This window comes from Schistocerca americana, chromosome 8 (assembly GCF_021461395.2).
Source record: "Schistocerca americana isolate TAMUIC-IGC-003095 chromosome 8, iqSchAmer2.1, whole genome shotgun sequence".
NCBI classification, from domain to species: domain Eukaryota; kingdom Metazoa; phylum Arthropoda; class Insecta; order Orthoptera; family Acrididae; genus Schistocerca; species Schistocerca americana.
Genome location: NC_060126.1, coordinates 190,106,412 through 190,117,151, shown reverse-complemented (window position 1 = coordinate 190,117,151; position 10,740 = coordinate 190,106,412). Strand labels below are relative to the sequence as shown.

The 10,740-nt window shown below is 46.3% G+C and overlaps 1 pseudogene; it reads right to left on the bottom strand.

The window, feature by feature from the left end:
- Positions 1-522: 522 nt before the first annotated feature.
- On the bottom strand, positions 523-640 carry LOC124546251 (annotated as a pseudogene).
- Positions 641-10,740: the final 10,100 nt, after the last annotated feature.

Sequence of the window (10,740 nt, the reverse complement as noted above, 5' to 3'; positions counted from 1 at the left end):
GATGGGGATTCTGAATGTCCTGAACCATGTACATCACAAGATCCCAAGTTTCTTCCAAATATATCATCAACTGATGATCCTCAAAAATTGTTTCAAAATGAGTTAAGTGATATCATTAGAGATTTGGAGCTTTCTAAAGTTAAGGCTGAGATTTTAGCACCAAGATGCAGCAGCGCAGTTTTCTGGAAAACAATGTGAAAGAGCGTCATTTGGGACTCGGGAGAACATTCAAAAGAGTGTGAGCGACATGTTAAAGGTTCTACCAGTTGAAGTCTTTCATCACTGCTGCCAAGACTAGAACATCTCCGCCGGTGTGTAGCTGCCGAAGGAAACTACTTTAAGCACTCCGTCTTCAGGCCACGAGTGGCCTAGGGACCATCCGACCGCCGTGTCATCCTCGGTGGAGGATGGGGTTAGCACACCGCTCTCCCGGTCGCAAGATGGTATTCTTGACCGAAACCGCTACTATTCGGTCGAGTAGCTCCTCAATTGGCATCACGAGGCTGAGTGCACCCCGAAAAATGGCAACAGCGCATGGCGGCCTGGATGGTCACCCATCCAAGTGCCGACCACTCCCGACAGCGCTTAACTTCGGTGATCTTACGGGAACCGGTGTATCCACTGCGGCAAGGCCGTTGCCAGGAAACTACATTAAAGGAGGATAAAATTGTTGTTTGGAAAATAAATAAAATCTTTGATAGATCAACTATCAGTTTCATTACTTTTCTCACACACCTCGTATACTGGACGGAATATCATTTACATACATGAGTAACAATAGTAGGCCTAAAAATTGAGCCTTCAGGAAACTCATACATGAATTATCTCCAGTCAGGATCACATCCGCGAACTATATTGGTTGAATTACTAAGTACACCTTCCTGCCTTTCTTAGGTTGGCTATACCATTAATCGCATAAAAATTCCATTTATCTAGGAGAATAAAATGATTCACATTATCAAATGCCTTAGATACGTACCAGAAAATACCCCCTGGCATCATTTTACTATTTATTTGTCGTAAAATTTGATGAGTGAACATGTATAAAAAAAAAGAACATGTAAACAGCATTGCCGACCGGAGCGGCCGAGCGGTTCTAGGCGCTACAGTCCGGAACAGCGCTGCTGCTAACGTCGCATGTTCGAATCCTGCCTCGGGCATAGATGTGTGTGATGTCCTTAGGTTAGTTAGGTTTAAGTAGTTTTAAGTTCTAGGGGACTGATGACCTCAGAAGTTAAGTCCCATAGTGCTCAGAGCCATTTGAATCATTTTCACAGCATTCTCAGCAACCCTCCTGAAACGCAAAGTGTGAGTTGCTAGTGATACTATTGTTGATTAGGTGAGATATGATGATGATGTTTTTGTTTGTGGGGCGCTCAACTGTGCAGTCATCAGCGCCCATACAAAGTCCCAATTTGTACACAATCTAATTTTTTTTTACTCGGTCCAATCTAGCCACTGTCACGAAAGATGATGGTGTTAAAATGATGAGGACAACACAAACACCCAGTCCCCGGGCAGAGTAAATCCTAAACCCCGCAGGGAATCGAACCCCGGACCGGTGATCCAGAGGCAGCAACGCTAGCCACTATATCACGATCTGCGGCCTTAGGTGAGATAATATTCTAGAACACTCGTACATTGATCTCGATTACTTGGGTCAATGGAAACGCCGGTTGCTTCTACTGTCGTTGACATTAGTCTATCAATCAGTACGGCGGCACAAATATAAAGGAAAGGTCCCCTCGTACTTTGTGTGTCACCGGACGGCGGATGTCGCTTATTCCTAGGAATAAGAAGAAGGTTTAACATTCCTGCCCGTGTTTTAACGACCCGCGTGGCGGCTACCGACACACAGGCGGTCCACCCTTTCCCCCGCCCTGTCGGGCCTGAAACAGCAGCTGCACAGCAGCGGATGTCCACCCTCCAGAGCTGTGCTTCGTTACAAATGCGGCGGCTCCCGGGAAAGGGAATGAGCGGACATCAGCGGTGGGGTCGCAGACGTCTACCCTATCCTACGCTACCCTACCCGCCCAGTCGCAGCGCCAGCACGCCGTGACGGATGTGCGGCTCAAATCACGGGAGCGCCCCTCCCCCACGCAGACGTCAGCAGGCGCGATTTATGCTGCCACTCCCCGCGGTCACTCCTGCTACCCCTACACAGGACTCAGAGGTGAACGCACTCCGGTTCCTTGTGGTCGCCCTCTGGGGCAGACCTGTCAGCGTCAAATCGCCGGTAATGGTGGAAAATGAAAAACAAAAACCGCTACAGACGTTCACGACACACACAGCCACACACCCATGACGTGACACTGCCGTGACCAGCCCTGGCTCCTGCCGGCGAAGTTAAAAATACGACCTACAGGGGATGGACAAAAATTCGGAAATACCAAAGATACATCACACTACCCAGCCTAATACGATGCAGGAAACCCGTTGGCGTTCAAAACGGTTCCCAGTCGTCTCGGAATTGCTAAATATAGGTCCTGTACGTGAGCAAGATGTATGACACAGGCGAAATACCCTCAGACTTCAAGAAGAATATAATAATTCCAATCCCAAAGAAAGCAGGCGTTGACAGATGTGAAAATTACCGAACTATCAGTTTAATAAGTCACAGCCGCAAAATACTAACGCGAATTCTTTATAGACGAATGGAAAAACTGGTAGAAGCCGACCTCGGGGAAGATCAGTTTGGATTCCGTAGAAATGTTGGAACACGTGATGCAATACTGACCCTACGACTTATCTTAGAAGAAAGATTAAGGAAAGGGAAACCTACATTTCTAGCATTTGTAGACTTAGAGAAAGCTTTTGACAATGTTGACTGGAATACTCTCTTTCAAATTCTAAAGGTGGCAGGGGTAAAATACAGGGAGCGAAAGGCTATTTACAATTTGTACAGAAACAAGATGGCAGTTATAAGAGTCGAGGGACATGAAAGGGAAGCAGTGGTTGGGAAGGGAGTGAGACAGGGTTGTAGCCTCTCCCCGATGCTATTCAATCTGTATATTGAGCAAGCAGTAAAGGAAACAAAAGAAAAATTCGGAGTAGGAATTAAAATCCGTGGAGAAGAAATAAAAGGTTTGAGGTTCGCCGATGACATTGTAATTCTGTCAGAGACCGCAAAGGACCTGGAAGAGCAGCTGAACGGAATGGACAGTGTCTTGAAAGGAGGATATAAGATGAACATCAACAGAAGCAAAACGAGGATAATGGAATGTAATCGAATTAAATCGGGTGGTGCTGCAGGAATTAGATTAGGAAATGAGACGCTTAAATTAGTAAATGAGTTTTGCTATTTGGGGAGCAAAATAACTGATGATGGTCGAAGTAGGGAGGGTATAAAATGTAGACTGGCAATGGCAAGGAAAGCGTTTCTGAAGAAGAGCAATTTGTTAACATCGAGTATAGATTTAAGTGTTAGGAAGTCGTTTCTGAAAGTATTTGTATGGAATGTAGCCATCGACGGAAGTGAAACGTGGACGATAAATAGTTTAGACAAGAAGAGAATAGAAGCTTTCGAAATGTGGTGCTACAGAATAATGCTGAAAATTAGATGGATAGAGCACATAACTAATGAGGAGGTATTGAATGTAATTGGGGAGAAGAGGAATTTGTGGCACAACTTGGCAAGAAGAAGGAAACGGTTGGTAGGACATGTTCTGAGACATCAAGGGATCACAAATTTAGAATTGGAGGGCAGTGTGGAGGGTAAAAACTGTAGAGGGATACCAAGAGATGAATACACCAAGCAGATTCAAAAGGATGTAGGTTGCAATAAGTACGGGGAGATGAAGAAGCTTGCACAGGACGGAGTAGCATGGAGAGCTGCATCAAACCAGTCCCAGGACTGAAGACCACAACAACAACAGCTGTTTTTAAGGGACTCTTATGCCATTTCTCCTGCAAAATAGTGGCAAGTTCAGGTAGTGATGACAAAAGTATACAGCGATCAGCAAAGTAGACCACAAAGACCCAATAATATTGAGATGTGGTGACTGTGGCGGCCAGGGACACGCGACAATTCATCCTGATGCTCGCCAAACCAATGTCGGGGCAGTGTGAACAGGGCTGCTGTCGCTTAAGAACACATCATCAGCACTGGGGAACACAAATTGTACCATGAGATGGAGCTGATCAGCCAAAATAATCCTTGGCAGTAGTATGGCCTAGTAGAGTAACCATGGGGCCCATGGAAAACCACGACATTGCTGCCCAGATCATCCCAAACCCATGCTTCGTTTGCATCTTGGGGAATAGAGTCGGTTAGAAGTTGGAAACAGTGTGAAACAAAACTCGTTCGGCCAAAATGACTTTCTTGTATTGCTCCATACCTCAGGTTTTATGGCTCCCGCACCACGGTTTCCTGTTAGTAGCATTTCTGTCACTGAGGAGCAGCGACGGCGTTGTCGCAGTGGTTACACCGGTTCCCGTCAGATCACCGAAGTTAAGCGCTGTCGGGCATTGCCGGCTCTTGGATGGGTGACCATCCAGGCCGCCATGCGCTGTTGCCATTTTTCGGGGTGCACTCAGCCTCGTGATGCCAATTGAGGAGCTACTCGACCGAATAGTAGCGGCTCCGGTCAAAGAAAACCATCATAACGACCGGGAGAGCGGTGTGCTGACCACACTCCCCTCCTATCTGCATCCTCATCTGAGGATGACACGGCGGTCGGATGGTCCCGATGGGCCACTTGTGGCCTGACGACGGAGTGCTTGTTTATCACTGATGAGTAGTTTTGGAATTCCAACTGGCCCGGCAACACTCTGCTTATGGAGTTCCCTCCGTTTTGTTTCGTTGTTGACAGGGTTCGCGAGTGCGACGTTCAGTCATGCAGTGACTTTCGTAGCTGTCGTCGTCTTACTTTTCGTCACAATCCTGCTCAATGACCGTCCGTCATCGTTACTCCGTCGGAGTTCTGACTTACCTGCTGAAGTTTTTCTCCTTTCACGGTGTAAGGTATAAATCTTCGATACGGTGCCTCTTGATACATCAAAAACTACGGCTACCTTTGTTACGGAAGCACCAATCATATGATCATCAACAATTTCGCCACGTTCTAAGCCGCTTAGTTCTGACACAATGCTTTCGCAACTACTCAAAACACTGCTCTGACCACGATTCACACTTGTACGGGAGCAGTTCGTCGTCGAATTCAACAACGCAAACTCCGGGCTTGGTTAGCATCTGTACTTACGTTCAAGCATGTATTTCTCGCGCTATTCTCGTATTTTTGTCCAACTGCTGTACTTGTAGAGTGTGACGTTATATTTGCATTCACCTCTCCGCACGCGCAGCGCTAAGTTTCTACAGTCGTATGACTTGTCTGGCATAGCGGTAATTTTGTCTAGGGGCCACTGCGTAGAGTTACGATTAAAATTCAAACAACAATGTCAGGTAATTGAATATTAAGTGAGAATACTAGTAACGTAATAGAGTTAAGTAGAGCAGGCCAGGTAAATTCTCAGTAGGCAGGACTTAATCCAAAAACATCGTAGCTGAGCCAATTTGCACAAATAAAAAAAATGTTCAAATGGGATTTAACTGCTAAGGTCATCAGTCCCTAAGCTTACACACTGCTTAATCTAAATTATCCTAAGAACACACACACACCCAAGCCCTAGGGAGGACCCGAACCTCCGCCGGGACCAGCAGCACAGTCCATGACTGCAGCGCCTGAGACCGCTCGGTCTCACGAATATTTGTAAATTGTACACACAAACCTACCTCGTGAATCAGTGGCTATATTAGTGAAAATCATATCAAAATCAGTGAAGTAGTTCCTGAGATTATTCCTCACACACTGAAGCAAAGACCAGACGGCGGACTTCTATTTATAATATGTAGTGATCAGCGGCCTTTAGTGAACATACCAGAATTCAGAAAAATTAGCAGCAACACTAATTATACAGAGTGGTCAGAATCAGTCTGAAAACATTGTAAGGGTGTTGAGTGGTAAGCTGTCCTGAGAAGTAATTATTAAGAAAAAATTCGATACGGTGCGCTGTTTCCGAATTATTGTGCATTGAAGACAATCAGGCGCGCAAATACAAACGGCCAGCCAGAGACGGTGACGCTAAATGGGTTCTTCGTTTGATTTCCTAAAACCGAGCGAGAGGACGACACAAAAATTGGACATGGGACGATAGTAAGGATCAGACCCGAGCGAAAGGCTGAGCAATCTACTGTGCCGTCATGTGGCCAATGAGAACAACTGAACCTAACTGTATCCGGCGGGTCTCTTGAATCCGCGAGTGCAACTGCGTCAATCCTAATTAACTTGGAAACATAACGTATTTGTTGACTATTATTTCTCAGTACAATCTACCCTGCAACACACCTACAAGTCTACCCATTACATCAACTGACTAAAAAGTGGCTCTAGTTGGTTCAGGAGAACATAGCTTGGTTTCCATACTTTCCCTCGTATTCAAAATAAGTGTTTCGATCTTAAAAATTTTAAATGAGTCTTTTTCTTAAAGTTTTGAAATGATGCACTATGATAATTAAATGTTTGAATAGTATGAATAAGTCTATATTTTCTTTGAGATCAGAATATTCTTTACCTCTGATGACAGTCCCAAGTTACTTCATCAAAACATAGCATATTTTCCAAGGAAAATTAGAGTCCGTGAGGGCCTTTACTACTTAAAAATGTCTTACACAGTGTCCTTTCAAGGAAAGATTTTCTAAGTGTTTCTGAACGAACAACAGTGTTTCGTAAATGGCGCCGACTGACGTGCAGCAGTGGTGAAACGGTTGCTTCTTACAGAGGCTGAAAAGTTTCCCCGGCGGATAATTTCTGCCGAGATGAAACAGCGGAAAGGGACGGAAACGTGTGCAACTGTTCGGAAAATGGAGTAAAAGCGGGACAGGGGCGCGCATGTTAAGGGTCGAAGGGCCCTCTGCCCTCTGCCCTCCACAACCGACTGGCCTTCCATCTCATCTCCTCTGAAGCCAAGGAATGGGGAGGGTGATGGACGAGCTCTTTCGCTGTTATGGCCGCAGACTGATCGTGAAAAAAAAGGAAGTACATGTCAAAAGCATCGGCACTAAAACAGTACATGAAATATACTATCTCTCGAGAAAATGATAGGGATATTCCGAGAAGTATCTCTGGCGACCTTGACGGAATGGAATGGGTCCGTTTCGATTAATCTGCGAGGATATAGCGGAAATAATTCTCATGGAGGAACGGGCTGACATTAAGTTCGGAATCTTTCATTCGACAACAGCCAGCGGCACAATGCTTGCCACATCATGTCACGTAGGTGCACAGACGAAAACTGAATACATAAGGGGCAGCCAGAAAGATTCCATTTGAGTTTGTTGCTGCAGCGTAGCGCGACTTCGATGCGGATATATGATATACAGTGTGGTCGGAAATTCCCGTTACAATTTTCTAGGACAAGTAGAAGGTAGTCAGTACAAAACATTTTGAATAGGAACCCATCTCCGGAAACTTATCGTTTCCGTTCTACGACAGTTTCAATGCAGATGATTATCTCATCCACACCCACATGAGGAAAGTACTTAGGCGTGACCCAGTACAATTGTTGTAATCCATTTGAAAAGAAAACCGACTCGTTCCGTTATTACGCATTTGTATTACAACTTACACCTCATGGTTTACATTAGTCGACAGCAACAAGAACCCAGCATCTACGGCACCAGCCGCAATGTACCGATGCATTACAACAGCGGCTCGATGTGGCGACCACCGACTTTGTTACACACATTGTACCTCCGAAGGATGTACTGGTACACTCTCTCCATCCCACCTGGTGTCTCTTCAATGTCTTGCGCAGCGGTCAGAACTCCTGCCAGCAGATCTTCAAAAAATGGCTCTGAGCACTATGGGACTCAACTGCTGAGGTCATTAGTCCCCTAGAACTTAGAACTAGTTACACCTAACTAACCTAAGGACATCACAAACATCCATGCCCGAGGCAGGATTCGAACCTGCGACCGTAGCGGTCCTGCGGTTCCAGACTGCAGCGCCTTTAACCGCACGGCCACTTCGGCCGGCAGCAGATCTTCCTCTGTCTCTACAGGTGACCCATAAGTTAGGCTCTTCATACGACCCCACAAGAAGTAGTCCATAGGGGTTAGATCCGGCGATCGTGGCGGCCACGCGGTTGGACCACCACGGTCTATCCATCTTTCACCATACCGTCTGTTGAGGTGTCTCCGGACAACCAGTGAAAAGTGAGGTGGTGCTCCATGATGCTGAAACCACATTTCCTGACGGACATTCAAAGGCAAAGCTTCCAAGAACGGGTCCAGTACGTGTCGTACGAAGACTAAGTATACGGGACCCGTGAGTTTGGTTGGAAGGAGGTATGGTCCAGTCACATGACCGTCCAGAATACCTGCCCATACGTTAATTCCAAACCTGTCTTGAAATCTCTGAACATGCGTGGCATGAGGGTTTTCGTCCGCCCAGACATGGTTATTTCGAGCATTCAGAACACAATCTCTCGTGAACCTACATTCATCTGTGAACTCGACGTGGAAACAGGGGCAAGTCGATGCAACGGTGCAGGAACCATGCACAGAAGGCGACGCGTTGTGCAAAAAGTCTGCTGGACCCATAGCGTGTACCCTTTGTAAGTGGTACGGATGTAATTGTTGCTCATGCAGGACGTCCAAGACGGTACTGTGACTAACAGCCACTGCACGCGCAATTGTTCGCGAACTCGTTGACGGGCTATCTTCAATGGGACGGAGTACAAAATGGTTCAAATGGCTCTAAGCACTATGGGACTTAACATCTGCGGTCATCAGTCCCCTAGAACTTAGAACTACTTAAACCTAACTAACCTAAGGACATCACACACATCCATGCCCGAGGCAGGATTCGAAGCTGCGACGGAGTACACCTTCTTCAAATTCGGGAGTGCGGCGTCGCCGTGGACCACCACAGTCCTGCCTCCTCACGGTGAAGGTACCAGTTTCTCGCAGCCGTTGTGTAACTGGGGCAAACAGTTTGTGTGACGGAGTGTGACGGTGTGGAAAACGTTCGTGATACAGCCGACTAGCAGCTCTTCCGTTACCTCCAGCTTCGCCATACACAAGGAGCATGTCTGTGTATTCTGCAAACGTGTACTGCACCATGTTTCCTCTATCGGTGATGCACAGGTACTGACTCGGTCTCACAGCAAAGCGGACAATAAGTGACATCTGGGGATCGTTTGACGTAGTACACGTCATCGTGTCTGCCCTGTTCCATACCAGAACAGGGAACTCTGAGACGTTTCTCTTGGCCTAAGCAGACGTTGACGACGTACACATCTGAATTGAAACTGTCGTAGATCGGAAACGATACGGTTCCGGACATGGATTCCTATTCAAGATGTTTTGTACTGAGTACCCTCTGCATGTCCTAGAAGTTTGTAACGGGAATTTCCGACCGCCTTGTATGTACGCAATGGATTAGTGTGGCATTCGACTCTTCCCGACGCGCGTGCGGTAAATACAGAAACGTGAATTATGGTGACAGTATTACCAAATGTGTTCGAACAGGAACAACGTGGTGGTATCTTTTCTTGGCGACCGGAAGACAAACACCAGTAACACATCCATCGGAGAATGAAAACTGTATATGGGACAGCATGTATGTCGGAAACCACTTCCAGGAAAACTGCGACAATGAGCGCTGCTGCTTTGGCATATCGCACGTCCACACATGGCAAATGTCGTAAAGCGGAAGTTACGCCATCTGAAGTGAGAGACACTCCAGCATCCGCCCTATAGTCCTCATAGTCGACAATTCCAGTCGGACGAAGGTGTGTAGCACGCTGTTACGGACTTCTCCACAAAGCATGATACGGTGTTTTACCTGAAGGGTTATGTTCAGCGTCGGTGAAATGATTGCCTCAGTCTTCACGGAGATTTTTCCTGATTCGCATACATATTCCAGGCTGCGGCCTCAGAACAAACTTTGTGATCACCTCATACACAACCACTCCTCTTCAACATTTACATCTACATCCATATTCCGCAAGCCACCCTACGGTGTGTGGCGGAAGGTATTTTGAGTACCTCTATCGGTTCTCCCATCTATTCCAGTCTCGTATTGTTCGTGGAAAGAAAGATTGCCTCTGTGTGGGCTCTAATTTCTCTGATTTTATCCTCATGGTCTCTTCGCGAGATATACATAGGAAGGAGCAATATACTGCTTGACTCCTCGGTGAAGGTATGTTCTCGAAACTTCAACAAAAGCCCGTACCGAGCTACTGAGCGTCTCTCTTGCAGAGTCTTCCACTGGAGTTTATCATCTCCGTAACCCTTTCGCGATTACTAAATGATCCTGTAACGAAGCGCGCTGCTCTCCGTTGGATCTTCTTTATCTCTTCTATCAACCGTATCTGGTACGGATCCCACACCGGTTAGCAGTACTCAAACAGTGGGCGAACAAGTGTACTGTGACCTACTTCCTTTGTTTTCGGATTGCATTTCCTTAGGATTCTTCCAATGAATCTCAGCCTGGCATCTGCTTTACCTACGATCAACTTTATATGATGATTCCATTTTAAAATCACTCCTAATGCCTACTCCCAGATAATTTATCGAATTAACTGCTTCCAGTTGCTGACCTGCTATATTGTAGCTAAATCGTAAAGGATCTTTCGCAGCACATTACACTTGTCTACGTTGAGATTCAATTGCCATTCCCTGCACCATGCGTCAATTCGTTGCAGATCCTCCTGCATTTCAGTACAATTCTCCATTGT